Source organism: Ochotona princeps, chromosome 4 (genome assembly GCF_030435755.1).
Source record: "Ochotona princeps isolate mOchPri1 chromosome 4, mOchPri1.hap1, whole genome shotgun sequence".
Taxonomy (NCBI): domain Eukaryota; kingdom Metazoa; phylum Chordata; class Mammalia; order Lagomorpha; family Ochotonidae; genus Ochotona; species Ochotona princeps.
This window is the reverse complement of record NC_080835.1, coordinates 80,905,791-80,929,340: the sequence shown is the minus strand read 5'-3', so window position 1 is coordinate 80,929,340 and position 23,550 is coordinate 80,905,791. Positions and strand designations below refer to the sequence as shown.

Genomic DNA, 23,550 nt, shown 5'->3' with positions numbered 1-23,550 from the left:
TAAGCTAAGAACATGACCACCCACAGAGGACTGATTGGATGTTACAGTACAACCACACCGCGGCAAGGAGAGGGGGACATTTAGGATATTGAAAGCACCTTTAATATGGTCTCCTTTGTGTAATGCAAAAGCCCATTGTGCACCTAAATCCAGTGCCTTAAAAATAACAATGGTTAACGAAATTTCCAAGGGGACCCATATCGTGGCACAACGGGTAAAATCTCTGCCTGCTACCCTGGCATCCCTTCCAGGCTCCCTCTCGAGACAAGGCTGTTTCACTTTCAGCTCAGCTCCCTGTTAATGGTGGGGGAAAGCAGCTGAAGATGACCCAAGTGCTTGGACCTCTGCACCCATGTAAGAGACCAGGAAGAAGCTCCCAGCTCCTGGATTCTGCCTTTGTGAAGTAAACCAGCAGGTGGAAGATCTCTCCCTCTCTCTCTCTCTAACTCTTTCAAATGAGTAAAATAAATCTTAAGAAGTCATCTCCCACCATCTTCTGTTCTCAAACAGAACATTTTATAGGTAAGACCCAAGGGTATGCCCTTGTACCAGGGGCTGACTTTGTGGCACAGAAGACTAAGGAGCCACTTGCAGTGCTGGTATACCCTATCAGAGTCCCTGATGAAATCCTCCACTTCCAGGCCAGCTCCCTCCTGATGCACCTGGGGAGGCAGCAGATGACCCAAGCATTTAGGAAACTTGGATGGAGCTCCTGGTCCTTGGCTTTGGCCTGACCCACACAGTGCTGGCTGTTGCTACCATTTCGGGAATGACCAGCAAATGAAAGATTTGTCTCTTTGACTTTCAAATAGATAAATAAATCTTTAAAATAAATTGATTCTAAAATAGTGAATTATAGTCCCTTTGTGCAAAATATGTGCTTTTGCCTAAATACATAATATTAAAGATGGGTTTGGTGTTGTGATAAAATGAACACATTCCCCATCCCCCCCAAAAAATACCAACTCCTAATCCCTAGAGCCTGAGAAGTTTCCTTTATGTAGCAAAAGATGTGACTAAATTATCATAAATTATCCAGTGGGCTATGATGCCATCTCAAGTGTCCTTAAAGGAAACAGGCAGAGGAAGACTTACAAAAGAGAAGAAGATGGTGTAACGATGGAAACAGAGGTTGAAGTAATACACTTTGAGATGGAAAGACGCACCACAAGCCAGGCAATATTGACAGCCACTGGAGGAAGACCATGGTTCTGCTGACATTACATGTAACCAAGCCCAGTAAATCGGATTTTGGATATTTGACCACTAGAGTTTCATGACAATAAACTTGTGCTGTTGTTTGTTTGCTTCAGATTTATTCTGGGGGCCTAGTGCAATGGCTCAGTTGCTAAATTCTCCCCTTGGATATGCTAAGATCCCATATGGGTGCCAGTTCATGCTCCAGCTGCCTTGCTTCCCATCTTGCTCCCTGCCTGTGGCCTGGGAAAGCAGTCGAGGACGGCCCAAAGCCTTGGGACCCTGAACCTGTGTGGGAGACCCGGAAGAAGCTCCTGGCTTTGGATTCAGAACGTCTCAGCTCCAGCAGTTGAGGTCACTTGGGAAGTGAACCAGCAGATGGAAGATCTTTCTGTCTTTCCTTCTCTGTAGATCTGAAGGCACCAGCGGAGTGAGCCAGTCTGAAGTTAGGAACCAGGAGCTTCTTTTGGGTCTCCCATGTGGGTGCAGGGTAAGCCATCCTCCACTTGCTTTCACTGGCCTTAAACAGGGAGATGGATGGAAAATGGAGCAACCAGGACACAAACCAGCGCCCATGTGGGATCCCAGCACTTGCAAGGGAAGGATTAGCTAATTGAACCATTGCTCCAGGCTCAAACTTGTACTGTTTTAAGCTACCAAACTACTGGTAATGTATTACAGCACCTGTAGGGAACTAAGCAAATGTCAAACACTTATGTATAAACATTATACCATATTTTCAGGTAAATAAAGTTAAGAGTGACTGTTAAATAACATTCCAATTTAATAAAAGCCACCAACTAAATGGCTAAAAAATCTTCATATAAATACCCATACACACGTGTATTTATGCTTTCCTATGTTTACATGTGTTAGAATTGTTGGGTATGGAAGGATGCATACCAGGTGATTGATAGTGTCTAAATCGTGGGAGTGGTTAACAATGGGAGGGATAACAAAAGAGAGATTATCTTGTTTATTTGTATTTTGTTTCTTACTTCAGCCATTTACTACTTTCAGTTAAGACATTTTTCAGGGGCTGGAATTATAGCCTAATGGATTAGACTGCCACTTGCCTATAGGCACAGATCAAGTCTCACTGCTCTGATTGGGAATCCAGCTCACTGCTAAGGCATCAGAGAAGGTGACGGAGGATGGTCTAAGTGACTGGGCCCTTGCTACCCACAAGGAATTCCAAGTTCTTGGCTTCTGCCTGGCCCAGCCCCAGTCATTGCAGCCATTTGAGGAGTGAACCAGCAGGTGGAAAATCTATTTCTCTCGCTCTCTGTTTCTCCCTCTCTCTGTGTCACTCTGCCTTTTAATTAATTAATAATTAAATACATAAAGCTTTTTAGATTACATTCCTTTTAGATACATTACTTTTAATTTAAAACATAATTGCTTCAACATTTGTAGACCATAACTTCCTATTTCCATTTAATTCCCACATGTAAGTAGGAAAGTTATACATAACTGCATGTTTATATTATGTATAACTACAAACTTACAAGTTCCTCTCCAAAATGCTGCACTAGTAGTAACGTTTTAGCTTTGCTTCAAAATTAGATCATCTATCTTACTGAGGCGTATTAACCAGTCTTAGTTATTTTGGTATCGAGCTTAAAATACATTTAGTGGAAATAAGGGCACCAATCCACAAATCTTTTTAAAAGATTTATTTTATTTTTATTGGAAAGTTAGTATACAGAGAGGAGGAGAGACAGAGAAAAATATCTTCCATCCACTGATTCACTCCTCAAGTGGCCACAACAGCCAGAGCTGAACCAGGTCTCCCACGCGGGTGCAGGGTCCAAAGACTTTGGGCCATCCTTGAATGCATTCACAGATCACAAGCAGGGAGCAGGATGGGAAGCAAGGCTGCTGGGACATGAGCCAGTGCCCATGTGGGATCCCGGTGCATGCAAGGTGAGGACTTTAGCCACGAGGCTGTAGTGTCAGGCCCAATCCACAAATTTTTGTCAAACCAAGTTTCCTAGGAAAAACGATATTGGGGATTTTACATATAATAACCTCACAAACTTGAAAAATTAACCATTTCTTTATTGAACACTTGCTGTGTGCTGGATGCTTCATACTCTGTTGTACATAGCAGTCACCCTAAGTCTTAACAGTTGTAAACAGCAATCATTTTCTTATACTTTGTGGTTTATGTGGGTCAAGAATTTAGGAAGATGTGAGCCAGGCAATTCTGGCTAAAGGTCTCTCCTACAGTTTGTTATGTTTGTGAAAGTAAACAGGATCTGTAAACAGGCTAACATGAAGTTTATTCGGGACAGAATATGAGTGTCCTTGGTCCAAGACACAAGCACAAGGACTTTTCATTGTTTTGGAAATGTTTGAAAATAGTCAAATTGTAGTCAAAATGTATGCATTATACAAGGAATATATATTTTTCAGATTAGTCTTAAAAACTTTCTTTGAAAATGTTTTATTTTATTTTGTATTTGAAAGGCAGAGTTAGGGATCTTCTTTCTATCCCTTGGATAACCCCCCACATGGCCACGATGGCCAGAGCTGAGCCTATCCAAAGCCAGTAGCTGGGAGCTTCCTCCAGGTCTCTCACATGTTTTCCCAGGCCATAAGCAGTGAGCTGGATGGGAAGTGGAGCAGCCAGGACTCGAATCAGCATCCATATGGAATGTCAGCACCACAGGCAGAAGCTTACCCTACCCTATTCCAACATGATGCCAGCTCCCTAAAAGAAATCTTTAGGGAAGTTGGATGAGGGATGAGGTAGTAGACTAGAAGCATTTCAGAGACAGGAAGTAAACTTGTCCCTAAAAGCGGGCTTCTGGTTGATTTAAGAAAGGCATCCCTCTGAATGGATAAAGAACAGAGGATTGCTTGAGGTTACCCCAGATGACTAAAACAAAACAGATCCTGTGTCAGTATGACACAGAGGAGATTGACAGCTGTCCTGTCTCTCCTGGGACAGGTCTCCGCATGTTTCTCTTGAACACCTTGCAGGCATTTACCTGACATAAGGTTACTGAAGCTGGAGGTTAGGACTGGAACAGCTAGAGCCTGGCCAGGATCTCTGTCAGTCTTCATAGTTTTGGGAGCTCTTTGCGTGAACTTTTTGTGAGTAGTGAGCCACTCTACTTATGTATGCAGCAACCGTTAACCCCTTCCCCAGGTGAGTGCCTGAAGAGAAACAGTAGCCAAAGCACATCTGTAACAAATACTGAAAATCTCTACTGAGTGTATATAGAGGCTTTTATTTCTGGTGGATAGTCCTGACACAATATGGAGTAAGAACCATTTACAGAATACATATACATTGTATGAAGAATTATAAATAATCTAAAGATGAATTAAAGTCCATAGCAGGCTGTGTGTAGGTTATATGCAAAAACTATACCATTTTACATAAGGAACTTAAACACCTGTGGGTTTCATTATCCACAGATATGGAACCAATCCTCCACAAATATGAAGGGCAGGGACAACAACTCTAACATATTTGCATTTTTAGTAAGTAATTTCAGAAATGATCTAAAGAAGTAAAAAAAATTTTTTTAAGATTTATTTATTTTTATTACAAAGTCAGATATACAGAGAGGAGGAGAGATAAAAAGGAAGATCTTCCATCCGATGATTCACTCCCCAAGTGAGCGCAACAGCCGGTGCTGTGCCAATCTCAAGCCAGGAGCCAGGAACCTCCTCCAGGTCTCCCACATGGGTGCAGGATCCCAAGACTTTGGGCCGTCCCTGACTGCTTTCCCAGGCCACAAACAGGGAGCTGGATGGGAAGTAGGGCTGCCGGGATTAGAACCGGCGCCCATGTGGGATCCCAGCACATTCAAGGAGAGGACTTTAGCCGCTAGGCCACTGCGCCAGGAGCTGAAGATGTAAATTTGATATGGCCAGGCAGGTAGCTAGGGAGAGGTAAGGAGCTCAGATCTCATATCCCCTTCTGAGTTAATTCAACATGACTGAGTGCTCCATGTACCCACATCCTATCATGCACCAGATGTCATGACACCTCCCTGGAGATAACCATGTACACTGCTGCTCCACCAAACCCTTCTTCCCTTCAATGTTCTACAAAGGACAACACCAACCTGGGTGGGGGCAATTCTCCCTCAGGAGGTTGACCACACTCATGTCCGGGTGTGTGTTCTCCCTTTGCCTTTCAATAAATCCTGTTTTTCTGTTCACCTCTATGTATACCTCCTAGTTCCTACATACAGGAAGACAAGGACCTGGATTAAGTCTAGGGCTAAGTCTCCCTGAGCCCAAGCGGGGCTCCAGATCCAAATAATATAATCCTCCACAACAAATTCATATAAGATTGTGTGCTGTCAGAATGGATACAATTTTGATTGATATCTCAACCAGTCTTATTTATATGAAGGGCAGTCTAGGGTGAAGATGTCACTCTAATTGTAACAAAGCAGCAGTCATCCATTTTGGCCAAGTGATGGGAGTTGGCATTTTGTGAGTGGTACAATGACCTGCTTTGATGATAACATAAGTTTGTGAGCTGACCTTGCTTTGTTTCATTTTAGCATGGTCTCAGTATTCTTGCTTGAGAATGACATTGTTTATATCCAGTAACAGAATAAAGCCGGGAGTACCAGGCCAGCTTCCAAATGTTAAAGATTGCTTTCTTTTTCTTTCTTAGTACAGATAGTCCCCACTTAATGATTTTTTTTTTCACTTAAATGATGGTGTAAACCCAATATGCATGCAGGAAAAAAAATCAGTTTATTTGCTTATTATTCGAAATTCAGAATGACAAATAGAAATAGTGAGCTGTTTTCCATCTGCTGGTTTATTCTTCAAATGCCTGCCTTGCCAGTGCTGGGGCAGGCTGAAGCCAAGAGCCCAGAGCTCAACCTAGGTTTCCCACGTGTACTAGCAACTACTTGGGCCATCATGCACTGCCTTCTTTGGTACTTGATCAGGAAGCTGTATTACAAGTAGAGGTGGAGCTCCATCCCATCAGTGTGAGATACAGTATCCCAAGGTGCTGCTTGACCTGCTCTACCACAATGCCTGCTGCTTGCCTCCAAACTTTGAATTATGATCTTCCCCAAGGTGGGATACTGTAGAGATACTGGGCTGTGACAGCAAGTTGCAGCACCTGTCAGCCACAATCGCAAGGACAGACAATCAACACTGTGAAGCACTTTGTTACCAAGGTTTGTTGGTATCAACTGAATGAGATATTCTACGCTCTACCACAAAAATGGACAGCTTTATGTTAACAATTTTGTCCAGCAGTAGGCTAATACAAGCCTTCTGAGCATGACTTAAGGTAAGGTGGACTAAATCATTACATCAGTAGAGAAGATATATTAACTAAGTTTCTGATTGATGATGCTTTCAACAAGTAGAGGGTGTATTGGGACATAATCCAACTGTCAGATGAGGAGCATCTGTATATGCATTTATGAACAAGCCTCAAAAATCACATAGCATCATTGCCACCCTGATCTACAAATCTGCCCAACTGAAGATGTAGCCCAGTGACATTCAGAAGAACATGTGATTGGAGCTGTTGTAGTCATCTGTGATATGCCCCAAATACTTTTCCAAATTGCTACCAAGCAATTTGCTATTTTTCAGTTGAACAAATTAAAACTTGGGAAGATTACCTAGCCAAGATGTTCAGAACAGTAAGCATCTGATGTTGACACAAGTTAACAGGCTGCCTCTACAGTTTTACTGATAAACATGGAGCAAGCCTCTGTCCCAATACCTTCCTCACTGCTCAAAGACTAGTTATAAATAAATGTACTTTTTACATCTCATCAAATACAACATAATGAATAATAAGAGCTATTATAGTCACATTCACATTATCATCCAGCCCCCCAAAATCATAAAACTGATGAAACAGCCATGTGGCCTAATAGTTAAAAAATTCATGTCTCCTGTTGGAATTCTTGGGTTCAGTTTCCTGCTTGGATCCCCAGTTCCAGCTTCATGCTAATGTAACATACCCTGATAGGCAGCAGATAACAGGTTCTGCACTTAAAGTTCATCTTGAAGACCTATTTAAACAGCCTTCTTTGAAAAAATCTTGTCTGTAGCATTCTATTCGATACATTTATTACCACTGTACTTGAGGCTCTCAGTAGCGAACAGCTCTTATTCTAGCTGCCCTTGTTTTCTCTTTCAGAAGTGTTCTAGGAATCAGGGCCTGCCTGTCTTTAATTGAATGTCCAAAAGTACACAAGGCACCAAACCAATGAAAATGTCAGAATTATTTGTCATGAAGCAAAGTGAATCAATAATACTCTGTGCTTAGATGGCAACTTTGAAGAATTTACATTATTGCCTTTATTGTACTCTAGGACATTGCAAATCAATCAACCAGGTACTTTGAAAGAAAATTATGTATAGACCACAATGATCTATGATGCTCTGGATACAGAAGATATTTTCACTCTTCTATTTTTCTTCTTTGCCTCCATAACATATTTAGAACACCTACTATTTTCAGGGCAATGTTAGGTGGCAGAAAAAAAAATGTAAGAATAAAACTTGGTTCTTGCTCTCGAACTGTTTACAATGTAATAGGGAAAAATATTTGAAAATGACTCAAAATGCTCATAATGGAGCTAGATTTGATAAACGGGAATATAAGTTAAGCAAAAAATAAAAGAAAATAACCAAAAAATATAGGGGACAAAAAGCCATCCAACGAAGTATTTAATTTTAGCTTGCCTTGCAACAGCTCAGGTACCTGCCTTGTGCCAGCAGGGACACCTGCCTTGTGCCGGCACCTGGAGGGAGGGGTGATGCCCATGGGGGCAGGCTCATGGAGTCCAGGCCTGCAGAGGGTGTGGGGAATGGCACTGGCAGGAGTTCACAGAGAGCTTAGCGGGCTCCTGCCCAGGCAGACAGGCAGAGCGAGTCTGGGGATTTCACTACGTGCTTGGTCGCAGTTGGGACAGGGACGGGGGTGGGGAAGGGGAGAGCCCTAGGTTAGCATGTTGGTGTGGTATGATGGTGAACCGGGCTTGGGGAACTGTGCTTGGCTCTTGAGTGGGCAAAGGGTAGGGTCCCTAGCCAGCACTGTACCAGGAGCTTGGGTCCCTAGGACAATCTGAGCTGGACATGACTGCATTGTCCCTCAGCATGGGTGTGGACTGGGTCTGAGGTGTGCCAGCCTGGGCTAGACTCCAGCACCAACTGTTGCTCACAATAGCCAGGGTGGGTGTAGGATAGCTAGGCTAGGTCTCGACACTACTGAGCCACACAAGAACTGGGTCTGAGAATGGACCAGGCAAAGTTGGCTGTAGCACCCAACAGTAAGAGCCAGAATGAGTGTGGGCTGATGGAGCAAAGCCACTGTTTCTGCCAGAAGAGAAGGTAGGGCAAGTCGGATTAGGCCAAGGACCTGCTGGTGGAGCAAGATCTGTCACTGGGAAAAGACCTGATAGAGAAGCTTGGGGAGCTCCTCTGTCAGGATGCAGCCACTGCAGGTGAGCATAAGAACCAAAGGCTGGGATCAGCCCAGACCAAGCACAAAAATGATAGTTATCTCAGAAACCAATATATGATGCCATAAGCCATTGTGATGTAATAATCAAATATCAACCCATAACAATCATTATGATTTAATAAGCCTACCATTGTGATGTCCCAGTTGTTTCTAGTTTTCACAATTATGATGACCCTGTAATTGGTAAAAACTCACAAAATTAGGTTGACTAAATCAAAGTTGACTTCACAATGATGACATCACAATAATGGTTTATGATATCAGAATTCCTTATGATAGAGCAGTGAATAATTTCTGACATCATCACAGTAGGTTTATGTTATAACATTTTATAACAGTATAATCGATTATAACATGAAAGAAGAGTAGGTCTATGGTATAATTGAATTTGACTTTGTAATTATTGGTTTATTACATCACAAAAGCCTTTGACAACATAGTTTAGTAACAGTTTAGTGTCTGATAATATAATAATTGTTTATAAAATCACAATGATGTGGCTTCTCCCTTAATCTATCCCTTTTCCCCAGGTACAGGTAGGGAAAAAAAGAGATTGTGGAAATAATGGTTTCACCCCACTTCCTGTAGCCCTTGACCCTTTGCCCTAATCAACAATGTAAAAATCATCCCTCAAAATTGTATTTTGTGGGCACGGCGGCGTGGCCTAGCGGCTAAAGTCCTCGCCTTGAAGGCACCAGGATCCCATATGGGCACCGGTTCTAATCCCGGCAGCTCCACTTCCCATCCAGCTCCCTGCTTGTGGCCTGGGAAAGCAGTTGAGGACGGCCCAATGCATTGGGACACTGCACCCGCGTGGGAGACCCAGAAGAGGTTCCTGGTTCCCGGCTTTGGATCGGCGTGCACTGGCCCGTTGTGGCTCACTTGGGGAGTGAAACATTGGATGGAAGATCTTCCTCTCTGTCTCTCCTCCTCTCTGTATATCTGGCTGTAATAAAATTAATAAATCTTTAAAAAAATGTATTTTGTTAGCTATAACTTAGAAAATAAAAAGAAAGTAAAGTTATTAAAATTTTTAAAAATTTACCCACTCAAAAAAATCACACTGTGATTTATAACAATTTAATACATTATGACACCAAATTCTAGTTTTGTGGTATCACAATGGTAATTTATGACATGACAATTGATTTTTACATCACAATGGCTTTTGTGAAATTTCATTTGGAGGGTTATGGCCACATGTTGTTTATGACAGCACAGTAATTTTTATGACTTCATGATTGATTATACTATCAAAATGGTTGGCTTACGATATAATTGATTATAACATGTGAACAGTAGTTTGTGACATTACAATTGATTACAGCAACACAATGGTTTATAACATAATGGTATAGCATGGATTTTTGGGTCATCATAATTTATTGTGACATCACAATGGTTTAAAACATCATCATTGATTATGACAAAAAATGTTTGATATATGACATCACAGTGATTTTTCTGTAACTTTCAGCTGTCGCTCCTGCACCAGGGATACGGAATCTCAGCGCTGGAAAAGGCTGCCAAGCAGTCAACGTATGCCTTCCTTGACACCATGTCTACCAGCTCTCAAAGTGAGCAACATAAACACCACATCATTTCACTTGTAAGTATTTTCTAACTTCTGTGACTTCTTCTTTCAATGTCCAAGCATTCAAAGAATAGTTACTTTTCTATAATTGTGCTCTAACTTAGTGTGGTCATTTCGTCTATGGAAGGGTATGTGGCTTCTGTTTACTACTCTCTTGGCACATGGCTGAGCTCTGTTAGTCACCACTTGGTCCACTGGGGGGAAGCTCCCTGAACTCTTCCCTTTGGAGTTTTATGAAATTTTCATTGCATAAGTGTGGTCAAAACACAGGCAACCGTTGTAGAAGTGTGATTGGAACAAAAGGATATTACCTAATGCTGAGAGACTAAGCGGGCAAATCTAGCAAGGCTTGTTTGTTTAGTTTCCTCTGGCCTCTCAGGGTAGCATTCCTTTCTCCCCCATTAGGGGCAAGTAGCCTTCTAAAAGGAAAGTTGTGGGGTCTACCATCAGTTAAGGTACTTTGGGACATTATGTTATGGCTAACTTCAAGACAGAAAAGTAGGGGAAGGTAACATTTAGTTTTAGTCTCTGTGCATTTCCTTGAACAGAGAAAATCTTGGGCTAGGGATATGACTCAAGTAGCTAATCCTCTTCCTGCAGCACTGGCATCCCATATGGACATTGGTCCCTGTCCTTGCTACTCCACTTCCTTTCCAGCTCCCTGCTTATGGCCTGAGAAAGCAGCTAAGGATGGCCCAATGCATTGAGTCTCTTCTCCTATGTTTGAGACCAGGAAGAAGCTCCTGGTTTCAGATAGGCTCAGCTCCAGCCGTTGTGGCCATTTGGGGAATGAATCAGCAGATGGAGGATCTTTCTCTCTATGTCTCATGCTCTCTGTAAATCTGCCTTTCCAATAGAAATAAATAATTTTTTAAAATTTTATTTTTAACATTGTTTACATAGCTGATAGGCGTAAGTGCCCACGTGTACCTCTGATTAGGATGGGCAGGATCAGTTATGCAGGAGGATGAATGGGACACAAACTTCAGTCTTTTTCTTTTTTCTCCTGGGTCTGCAGGGCAGGAGGGAGAGAGGGCTTCTCCTTGCTGTCAAACTACAACAATACCTGGGGATGGGGCACGGTCCTTTGATGATGCCATTGAGACACTCACATGGGAACAAGTGCTCAGAGGGTATTATTTTTATTTTTCATTTGTAAAAATCTATTTATTTTTACTGAAAAGTTTGATATACACAGAGAATCAGATATAGAAATGAAGATATTCTGTCCGCTGATTCACTCCCCAAGTGGCTGCAATGGCCAGTACTGATCTAATCCGAAGCCAAGAGCCAGGAGCCTCTTCCAGGTCTCTCAGGCAGATGCAGGGTCCCAAGGCTTTGAGCTGTTGATGACTGCTTTCCCAGACCACAAGCAGGGAGCTGGATGGGAAGTGGGGGCGTCAGGACACAAACAAGCACCCACCTAAGCATATGGCGTGTACCAGGCAAGGACTTAAGCCACTAGGTTACTGCACTGGGCTGCTGAGGTTCTAGCCCAGCCTAGTCTGCCCAGAGCCCTGGCTTTTGCACTTACCAGTGAGAGCTGCAGCCCAGCGAGAGAATCCCCAGAGACCCCTTGCCAGTCCTGTTCCCAGCCCCAGGTCTTTGGTACACTGGCACACGCTTTGACCCATAGTCTCAGCTCTCACTGGCAGGATTTGTAGCCCAGCACATCTCGACATGGCCACATCCTTTCCTGGCTCTCATGCATGCCAGCAGGTCCTAAGGCCTCGCCTGGCCTATGCTATATCCAGGCCTGGCCCAGACAAATGCTGATGAGTGCTATAACCTTGTCTGGCTTATTCTGCCCTGAGCCCCAGCTCCCTTGTCCCCAGAGGGAGCTGCCCACTAGTAGGGAGTTCCCCAGATTTCCCTGCTGGGCCTGCTCCCAGGCCTGGATTTCTTGTGTGACAGCAGGGGTAGTGGTTCTCAGTCCCAGCACTAGCACTCATTGGCAGGTGCTGCAGTATGGCCACATCTGGCCTCCAACCAGCCCCAATTCCAGTGAGTATCAGATGGATTCTTGTCAGGTGAGTTCTAAGGTGCAGCCTGGCTCAGCCCATCATCACCCCTAGCTCTCTGCAGGTACTACAGTCCCACAGAGATGAGCCCATAATTCCCCCACAGAATCTGCCCCCCAGATCCAGTTCTCTCATGTTCTGGTTGGTGCTGAGGCCCAGTTTAACGTGGCCTACTTCTTTCTCTGACACTCACTGGCAGGTACTGCAGCCTAGCCCAACCAGGCATGGCCCTCAGTCCCAGCTTTTACGAACACCAGCACTGTGAGATGCTATTTAGCCCAGCCCAGGACTCCCACATGTGTAGATGTCTTGGCCTGACTCAGACAGGCCTTCTGGGTTCCCCTCTCTAAACCACTCCATCTCAGTTCCTTTACCTACCTCTGAGGGCAGTGGCCTGGTTCATGAAAGATCCCAGAAATCATTCCTTTCCTGTGAAACATGTCCTCAGCCACTCTCACTCCAATATGTCCCCATATGCTTTCCCTGGGCAATCTGCAGCCCCCATCCTGACCTGGGGCTGGAGTGATGTGTTCTGGCTCAGATTTCCCTGCTTTCTTCACTTATCTTGAAACGAAATAGAAAAGGCAACTATGCTGGTTCATTGGTATAGTTAGCACAAATTTGACATTAACCAGGCCTAGGGTGCCTGCCAACTATTGGCTGCCTTTCTCCTAGAAGTATAACACTTACCTAGGTTCAAGGCAACCTAGGCACTTGCCTACAGCTGGGGAAAATAAATATATAAATCTTTACAAAAAAAATTTTTTTCTATGTTTCATTGCCTGTCTCACAGAGAAAAAGGAACAAGTAAGAGAAGGGCAGAAGGTCAGAGAGACAGTGATGTTGCTTTCTGATGTCTGCTATTGAGGCTTCAAACATCCCCACACTGAAGCCAAACACTGTCTTTGACTTTTATTGCTGCTTCAGGCACCAAGGACAAAAGGCCAGATGTTTTAACCTTGTTGCATTAGTCATTGTGGGGGCAACAGAGGCTGTGAAAATTGTGAGCCAAGAACCATGAATGAAAACCAATATACCATACCAATATAGCTTTTCCAGCTTCATTTTAATTAGTATGGGACCTGGGATAATTTTCTGCTATTGTTTCCCTTTCAATATGCATAAAAATGATGTTTGTATTTAGATTTTCAAATAATGTAGAGCTGCATTTTGCGTATTTTACTCTGAAAACCTGTCTTTTCATTTGGCAGTTTAATCTATTTAAATAGAGTGATCCCTGACATATGTTATTTCTATTAGATTTCTCTGTTTTCAACTTGCCTCACTAAAATAGTTGCTTATTTATTTGTTTTTTGTTTATTTTAAAAACTGAGCAATAGAAAGATCTTCCATCTGCTGGTTCACTTCCCAAATATTCACAACAGGGGCTTGTTGGGGCCAAAGCCAGGAGTCAGGAATTTTTTTAAATGTTTATTTATTTTTATTGGAAAGGCAGATATACAGAGAGAAAGATCTTCCATCCGCTGGTCCACTTCCCAAGCGGCTCAACGGCCAGAGTTGAGTTGATCCAAAGCCAGGAGTCAAGAGCTTCTTCTGGGTCTCCCACACAGATGCAGGGTCCCAAGGCTTTTGGCCATCCTCAACTGCTTTCCCAGGGAACTGGGTGGGAAGTGGAACAGCCAGGATATGAACCGGCACTCATATGGGATCCTGGCATGTGGAAGGTGAGGACTTTAGCCACTAAGCTACCATCCCAGCCCAGGAGCCAGGAATTCCATCAAGGTCTTCTTCATTGATGGCAGGGACTCAGCATTCATCTGTTGCTTCCCAGAATGCATCAGCAAGAAAGTAGATCAGAAACAGCAGTGCCAGGGAACAAACAGGCACTCCAGTTTGGGAGATGGGAATGCCTGCCCCAAAGTCTAAAATCAATTGAAATCTCAAGTAATGCAAGAAGAGTATACTATTTTAGCGCTAACAACTTCCCCAATTGAAATGCCATTGTTGACCTGTAATTTGGTTCTAGCTTGCTTTTTGTCACCCACAAAGTAGCTATTATTTTAGTTTCATAAAATCACTATTTATGTAGATGTACCTAAAGCCAAAGTCATGCATGTCTGACTTGTGCAATCACATAAGGACCCATCCTCAGGAGATGTCATGCTTGGTGTCTTACTCTTTCTGTGCTACTGTTTCAAAATTATCTAAGGGACTAAATAAACATATAGAATGTATCACTGTGGCTTAACGTGTTTAGCCACTGCTGCAGTGCTGGTATCCCATATGGGCACAGGCCCGAGATCCAGCTGCTCCATTTCCAACCCAATTCCCTGCTAATGGCCTTTGAAAAACAGCAGAGGATGGCCCAAACACTTGTGGGAAACCCAGAAAAAGTGCCTGGCTCCTGACTTTGACCTGGCCCATCCCCGGTTATAGTGGCCATTTGGGTAACGAAGAGCAGATGGAAGACCTCTCTCTCTTTGTATCTCTCTTTTGAATAAATGAAATAGATCTTTAAAAATAGTAAAACAAATACATCTTTAACAAATAAGAAACCCCAAAATAAAAATTGTCTGGGATGAGATATTTTGTAAAGAAAAGAGCTAAAGAGTCTACTTTCTCCCCGTCTAGTAGCTGGAGAGTTCATGATCAAAGTCCTGGCAGCTTCAGTTGTGTGGTAAAAAAGCACTTGGAAGAATTCAGCTCTAGAATTCAGCAGATTTCAGATTATTCATTCATCATTTCTTTGTGGTGAGCCCTTCTGCCATGATGGGATGTATTTTGTCACTCTCCTTCATGCTTTAAGAATTGCTGTTGTGGGCCTCCAGCTTTATTCAGAAAGCATATTATGCTGAACCTTCAGCATGCCCTGGATTTTAACTTCTGCAATTAAAGAAGTAGCTCCAAGAAGACATCGAAACAGAGGTTTACATTAGTGAAGATTTAATAGAAATCTTCAGGACACATACTGGCTTTAGCACTTTCTAAATTCACTTGCTTTGAATGGCTTTGCAGAGTCCTTACTCTCCTAGCAGTTCTGCAATGCACTGAAAATTATTTTGTAGGCCTTATATTTTAATTGTTTAGTTTGGAGAGTCACTAGAATGTCTAAATTACAGCAGTGCCCGAAATGGAATTTTATGTTTACTTAAATTATATCCAAAAATTGTAGAGCCATTATGATTTTTAAAAAATAAATTCAGCAACAGATTGAGAGAAGATATTCATAATACAAGTGCCTGCCAAAGGACTTGTATCCATAACACAAAAAGAACACCTACAAATCAAGAAGAGAAAACTAGACAACCCAAGGAGGAAAAACAGCGGAGTAGGAGTGGGAGGAGCAGAGTAATTTTTAAAACTTCTGGACGAACGCACCACTTCTGGTGTCACAAGTGTTCACTGAGTAGAAAAAGAAGTGTTGTAAATAAAGCACCATGGTTTCTGGGTGTAGATTTAGGTCCTTGATCCATTTAGAGCTAATTTTTCGTATAATGTGACAGGTGTGGGTCTTGCTTCTTAATTCTGCAAGCTACTATCCAGTTGTCCCAAAAGCATTTGTTGAAGAGACCAGGATTTTTCCCTGGATTGTTTTCAGTTTTCTTGTCAAAGATTACTTGACTATACACATGTGGGTTCCCTTCTGGTGTTTCTATTCCGTTCCATTGATCATCTCCTCTGTTTCTGTACCAGTACTAGACTGTTTTGATAACCACTGCTCTGTAGTATGTCTTGAGGTCTGGGATTATGATTCCTCCAGTTTGATTTCTACTTTTCAGGATAGCTTTAGCTATTCATGGTCTTTTGTGATTCCAGATTGACTTTTGTATCATCCTTTCTATTTCTGAGAAGGATGTTGTTGGGATTTTGATTGGGATTGTGTTGAATCTGTATATTGCTTTTGGTAATATGGTCATTTTGACAATGTTGATCCTGCCAATCCAGGAACATGGTAAGGTTCTCCATTTTTCAAGGTCTTCTTCTATTTCCTTTTTTAATGTTTTATAGTTTTCATCACAGGGGTCTTTCACATACTTAGTTAGCTTAATTCCTAGGTATTTAAGATTCCTCTCCTCTAAAGGGGACTGTATTTACAATTTCTTCCTTATCCATGGAATTATTTGTGTACACTAGTGCTATCGGTTTGTGTTCATTAATTTTGTATCCTGCTGCTCTGCCAAAGTCTCTTATGAGTCTCTCTTTTTTAAAAAAAAAAGATTTTATTATTATTGGAAAGCCAGATATACAGAGAGGAGGAGAGACAGAGAGGAAGATCTTCCATCCAATGTTTCACTCCCCAAGTGAGCCGCAACAGGCCGGTGCTGTGCCGATCCGAAGCCGGGAACCAGGAACCTCTTCCAGGTCTCCCACGCAGGTGCAGGGTCCCAAAGCTTTGGGCCGTCCTCAACTGCTTTCCCAGGCCACAAGCAGGGAGCTGGATGGGAAGTGGAGCTGCCGGGATTAGAACCGGCGCCCATATGGGATCCCGGTGCTTTCAAGGCGAGGACTTTTAGCCGCTAGGCCACGCCGCCAGGCCCCTCTTATGAGTCTCTTAAAAAAAAAGATTTATTTATTGTTAATGGGAAAGGCGGATATACAGGGAGGAGGAGAGACAGAGAGGAAGATCTTCTGTCTGATGGTTCACTCCCCAAGTGACTGCAATGGCTGCAGCTGAGCCAGTCCAAAGCCAGGAGCCAGGAACTTCTTTCCAGTTCTCCCACACAGGTGAAAGGTCCCAAGGCTTTGGGCCATCCTTGACTGCTTTCCCAGGCCACAATCAGGGAGCTGGATGGGAAGCAGGGCCACTGGGATTAGAACCGGTGCCCACATGGGATTCCAATGCGTGCAAGGCGAGGACTTCAACCACTACACTATTGCGCCAGGCCCCCAATAGTCTCTTTTTTTATTTATTTATTTTTAAAGATTTATTTGTTTTTTATTGCAAAGTCAGATATACAGAGAGGAGGAGAGACAGAGAGGAAGATCTTCTGTCCAATGACTCACTCCCCAAGTGAGCACAACGGGCCGGTGCTGCGCCAAGCTAAAGCCGGGAACCTGGAACCTCTTCCGGGTCTCCCATGTGGGTGCAGTGTCCCAAAGCTTTGGGCCGTCCTCAACTGCTTTCCCAGGCCACAAGCAGGGAGCTGGATGGGAAGTGGAGCTGCCGGGATTAGAACCGGTGCCCCTATGGGATCCCGGTGCATTCAAGGTGAGTACTTTAGCCACTAGGCCATGCCACCGGGTCCCCTCAATATTCTCTTTTTTTTATTATTATTATTATTTTTAATTCATTAATTACATTGTATTATGTGACACAGTTTCATAGGTACTTGGATTCTCCCCACCCCTCCCCAAACCCTCCCAGCATGGTGGATTCCTCCACCTTGTTGCATAACGACAGTTCAAGTTCAGTTGAGATTCCCCCATTGCAAGCATATACCAAACATAGAGTGCAGCATCTTATTGTCCAGTCAAGTTCAACGGCTTCTTAGGTATACCCTCTCTGGTCTGAAGACATCAATAGTCTCTTGACTGAGTCTTTTGGTTCTCCTATGTAGATAATCCTGTCATCTGCAAATAGAGAAAATTTCAATTCCTCACTTCCAATTTGGATTCCTTTAATTGTTTTTTCTTGCCTAATAGCTCTGGCAAGGACTTCCAATACTATATTGAAGAGTGGTGGTGACAGTGGACATCCCTGTCCAGTTCCAGATTTTAGTGGGAAGGCTGCTAATTGTTTCAATTAAATATATATTGCAATAAAAATAAACAAATCTTATATATCAATAAATAAATTTAATTAAATTTATTCATAAATTTAAATTAAAACTAAAATTTAATTAAAATTTGTTAAATTTATTAATAAATAAATCTTATATATTGCAATAATACTAAATAAATCTTTAAAAAAAGAAAGTGTGGCACATCTACTCTATGGAATATTACTCAACTATTAAAAAGAATAAAATTCTATCATTTGCATCCAAATGGGCCCAACTGGAGACCATTATGCTAAGTGAAATGAGCCAATCCCAAAAGGACAGATATCCAATATAAGACAACTCCCATCAAAAATACAAAACAAAACAAAAAAAATAATAAAGATGAATAAATACACATGTGTAACCTCACAAATGAAGGATGTAATGGATACCAGAGTACCAGGAATCATACAAAATCAACAGAATGTATCTGTACTAAGGTTGACTGCCATTGAAACTTCTAAATATGCCAAGACAAAAAAATTAGAATCTCTACTATTGCCATGCCAACAGTATCATGACCCATGTAAAGAGCAAAAAGTTGCAACCATTTCTCTTTCATCTCTAAAGTGATTTCTCTCTCATATTGCTCAATTAATATGGTTGAGGGGTTTGCTTATCTTCTTAGGGAATGGCTCTTTCTTATTTTAATTTGTAGTTTGTCGGTTTCAAATCCAATTATTTCTGCTGTGAATTTTACCTTTTCGCACGTCCTATTCATTTGTGTCTTTAATAGATCATTCATATGAGACACAGCAGGCCCTGAGACCACTGAGGAGGCGAGGTGAAGGTGTTCTTTGGCCACATGACCCACCCAGGACAGTCTGATGGAGCATGTCCATTTATTGCAAAGGGAGCACAATTTACGTAGACTAGGAAAGGAGAAGGCAGAAGGGCATCTCCCAACAGTCCCCCACACAGCAATGGCACTGTAGTTCACGAAAAGGCACGTCTATCCTTTAGACCCTCCAATCATGTCACAGGTCATACAGACTGGCAGGTAAGCTGTGAGTCATGCCCACCAGGTAGCAGGCATATATCCAGGGGCAGTCTCCCACAATTTTGATTGTCTGTACTCACCTGATGTTGTAAATGTCTCTTTCAACACTGTTTTTGCTACATCTCATGGGCATTGATATTCTTGTTTTTATTGTCATTTCTTCAGCATCACATGGGTCATGCAGTACCATCCTTTTCTACAAGAAGGTTTTTTATGTTCTTTTTTATCACTTTAGCAACACATTGGTCACTCTGTAACATGTTGTTTAACTTCATGTTGATGTAAATTTTCCGTTTTTCTCCCTGTTGTGGATTATGTTTTCTGGCTCTGTATTTATGGGGACTGACATGTTTAGATGTGGAGACATTGTGCAGTATGCCTCTCTGCATTCAGACCAAAGTTGGACTCCAGTAAAAGTGTTGAATATATCGTGACAGTAGGATGCTGAACTCTGACATTGGCCATGCCCACAGTCTCAGAAAACACTTCAGTAGCAAAATGATGGACCTATGACTGTTCAGGCAGGACCACCCATTATAATACTAGAGGGGAAATCATTAGGGGATAGGGAATTTGGGGAAGCAGATGGGAAATTCCAGAGCCTATGGAACTATATCATAAAATAATAATTTAAAATTTAAAAAAAAATAAAGAAAACTGAGTTTATGCCTCTCTTATGATCCTACAAACATGCCTAGGTATACATCTAGGAGAAAATTAGCACATATTTGACTTAGCGCTATAAAACTACAAAAAGATTCAGAGAATTTTAATTAATAATAATTCCAAATTATGAAACATTTAAGTGTCCATCAGCAGTAGAAAGAATAGTGGTATATTCGAACATTAGGATATGATAGTGCATGAAAAGAAAGTATTGCTATGTGAAACAACACAGAAGAGATGTCACAAAGATAATACTGAGTTTTGTTTGATTGATTGGTTGGCTTAAATATGTGTTATTTTTATTGGAAAGGCAAATTTACAGAGAGCAGGAGAGACACAGAAAGAAAGATCTTCCAGGCCCGGCACAGTGGCCTAGCGGCTAAAGTCCTCACCTTGAATGCACCGGGATCCCATAGGGGCGCCGGTTCTAATCCCGGCAGCTCCACTTCCCATCCAGCTCCCCGCTTGTGGCCTGGGAAATCAGTTGAGGACGGCCCAATGCATTGGGACACTGCACCCATGTGGGAGACCTGGAAGAGGTTCCAGGTTCCCGGCTTCGGATCGGCGCGCACTGGCCCGTTGTGCTCACTTGAGGAGTGAGTCATCGGACGGAAGATCTTCCTCTCTGTCTCTCCTCCTCTCTGTATATCTGACTTTGTAATAAAATAAATAAATCTTTAAAAAAAAAAAAAAAAGAAAGAAAGATCTTCCATCCACTGATTCATTCCGCAAATGGTCACAATGGCCAGAGCTGAGCTGATCCAAAAAGCCAGGATCCAGGAGCTTCCTCATATAGGTACAGAGTCCAAAGACACAGAGCAATCTTCTACTATGCTCCCAGACCACAAGCAGGGAGCTGTGTGGAAAGTGGAGCGACTTGGACACAAATGGTCTCAGCACCCATGTGGTTCCGGTGCTTGAAGGAGGATTATCCAGTTGCACCATTGCACCACACCCAATACTGAGTTTTTAAAGGTAGAACACACTATATGCTTCCTTTCCTGTGATTTTCGATAATAGGAATCAGAATTGTGGCCACCCTCAGCATTATGAGTTGAATTTCGTTTCCCTAAAAGCTGTAAACATGAATGTGACTGTTTGAAAAGAGGGTCAAGTAGGATGAGAAGACACCAGATTAGGGTGAGCCTTAATTTAGTGACTAATGTCCTTTTTTTTTTACATTTTATTATTATTGCTATAATTTTATGATACAGCTCCATATTCCCTTATCCCCTCCCCAATTTCCTCCCCCCCCCCCCCAGTTCCTCTATATCATTACTAACATATAGTTCTTCATACTCAGTCATATGTCCATCATTGCGGGCATGGACAATGGCAGAGAGTCCAGAATCCTATTGTCAAGATATAGTAAACGGTTTCATTGTAAGTCCATCCATGTCTGGAAGCAGAAGTGCATACCACACTGCATCCTCACATCTGGATGTTAGTCTCCATTTCACAGCTACTGTACATCCCCTTAAATGAAAAGTCATGATACAAAATCAACAATAGAAAGAAAAATGGAAATTTACAATGCCATGAAGTTAAGTGACATGTTACTATGTCCTTGCAAGGAGAGGAGAATCTGGACACAAAGACAGAGACAGAGAGGGAGAATGGCATGTACTGATCGTGGCAAACACTGGAGTGAGAGTTATCACTCAGGAACTCTAAAGATTTCTGGCAACTTCCAGAAATGAGACATAGAACAGGTTCTTCTCACAAGCATCCAGCAAAAATCAATCTTCTCAAGACCTTGATTTTTAGACTTTTGGCCTGCAAATGTGTGAAACAATAAATGTGGTTTTTTAATATTTAATTTTATTTTTATTGGAAAGTCAGCTATACAAGGAGGAGGAGAGACAGAGAGAAAGATTTTCCATCTGATGGTTCACTCCCAAGTGACTGCAATGGCTGGAGCTGAGGCAATACGAGGTCAGGAGCTCAAAGCCTTTTCCAGGTCTCTCACGCAGGTGCAGAGTCCCAAGGCCTTGGGCCATCCTCAGCTGCTTTACCAGGTCACAAGTAGGGAGCTGGAGGAAGCAGGGCTGCCAGGGTTAGAACTGGCACCCATTGGAATTCCAGGTGCTCACAAGGTGAGGTCTTCAGCTGCTAGGCTACTGGGTCAGGCCCAAAACAATGTTTTAAGCCACCTGGTATGTTGTGATAATCTATTGAATCAGCTTTAGGACTCACATATACTCTGAGGAGACATCAACTGGGAGAAAACATGAAAGAGCCTGCTGGGTGCTGAAAACGATGTGCGTCTTAATCTGGGTAGTGGGTACATTGTGTACGCATATGTAAAAATTTATTGATTCACCTTTTCAATATGTATTGTATTTGGAGTTATAACTCATCTTTAAATAACAGAAAAGAAAATAAACAGAAAAACATAGCACATAAACTGATAAAGTTTAGGTCTGAGGGACACAAAAGATAACCTCTTTTAGTATTTCACTGTACTTTACTTTAGCACTTTTGCTATATATGGAGTATATTATACTATGTTTATACTCTTAAAGGTTTGTTTAAAAATTTCCACACACACTAAGAAGTACGAGTGATCTAATTTTTCACTTTCCAGTGTTTACAAATTAGGAAAGCACAATGCAAGAAAACTGGATGGAGATCAATGATAAGCTATCATGTTGCCAATTAATAAAACAAAAAAGAGGTGATATGGAAATTAGTAAGCCCCTCTCTCACAGTGGATTCCATCTGTCCGGTAACTGGAGAGTTTATATTTATAAAATACAGTGTCTTTCTCCCTTACATAATACCAAAGGCTGTAACGTTCTGGGGTTACTTATTAGCCTAAAGATTACATCTTAGATGGGGGAATCTCAACTGAACTTGAACTGTCGTTATGCAACAAGGTGGAGGAATCCACCATGGTGGGAGGGTTTGGGGAGGGGTGGGGAGAATCCAAGTACCTATGAAACTGTGTCACATAATACAATGTAATTAATGAATTAAAAATAATAAATAAAAAAACATTACATCTTAGTCCCAGTGATTATTACAATACATTTCTTAGCGTGGATCTTTCTGTAGCTAATATCCACCACAAGGGTTACTTACTGAATGCATGATTCTTTTTGGTTTTGCTCTCAAAGACTTGGAATGCCGTAGGGCAGCTCCCTTCACATTAAGTTACTCTGTGTCGAGCAATAACTAAGTAACTTCTATTGGAAATGTCAAGTGGAAAGAGTTAATCTGGGGAAATGCATGAGGAAACTAGTTTCATGAAGTAGAGTTGTTCTGTGCAAGAATCTAAACTGTGGATTATGACAATAAGTTCAAATACTGAAGTGATTTTGAAAAAGTTCCACGGGGCGAAAAAAGAGAGAGAGAGAGAGAGGTTTGGACATTTAGGATGTAATGGAGCATCATTTAAAAATGCTGCAGCTAAGAAGGAAGTAGGTAAGCATTTGAGAAACTTGGGCACAGCACTGAGTGCATATAAAGATATTTTAAGCTCAGGATTGAACTAAAAGTCGTATTGAACCGTTGGCAGATTTGAAATCTATTGAAAGATTGCAGTGGCACAAAAAAAAAAAAAGCCTGAAAAGGCTAATACAGTGCCAGCCTGTGTCAATTGCATATACACCATCACCTAATGTCATAATTATCCTCATAGGATATTCCCACCTGTCAGCAAAAATTAAAAGGCAGAGTTATATTGATATAGTTGCTGAGATGCTGCCAACTTCTACAAAAACTCTTTAAGATGTTTACTAATGTACTACAGTATTGGTATAAATAATTAAAGCCAAATAAATTCAGAATAGCTAAATAATTTAAAAACTTGTCAAAAAGAAATCAGCTAAAGAATATTCTGAGGTTTAATGAATTCGATTTTCATG

General features: G+C 41.9%; 1 long non-coding RNA gene across 1 annotated transcript in view; it reads left to right on the top strand.

The window, feature by feature from the left end:
* Positions 1 to 23,550, top strand: part of LOC131480228 (uncharacterized) — a 47,563-nt gene that overhangs the window by 426 nt on the left and 23,587 nt on the right. Inside the window, exons 2-3 of the long non-coding RNA XR_009245354.1 lie at positions 4,627 to 4,692; positions 10,155 to 10,254. This is a non-coding gene — a long non-coding RNA (uncharacterized LOC131480228). The remainder of the gene's footprint in view (positions 1 to 4,626; positions 4,693 to 10,154; positions 10,255 to 23,550) is intronic.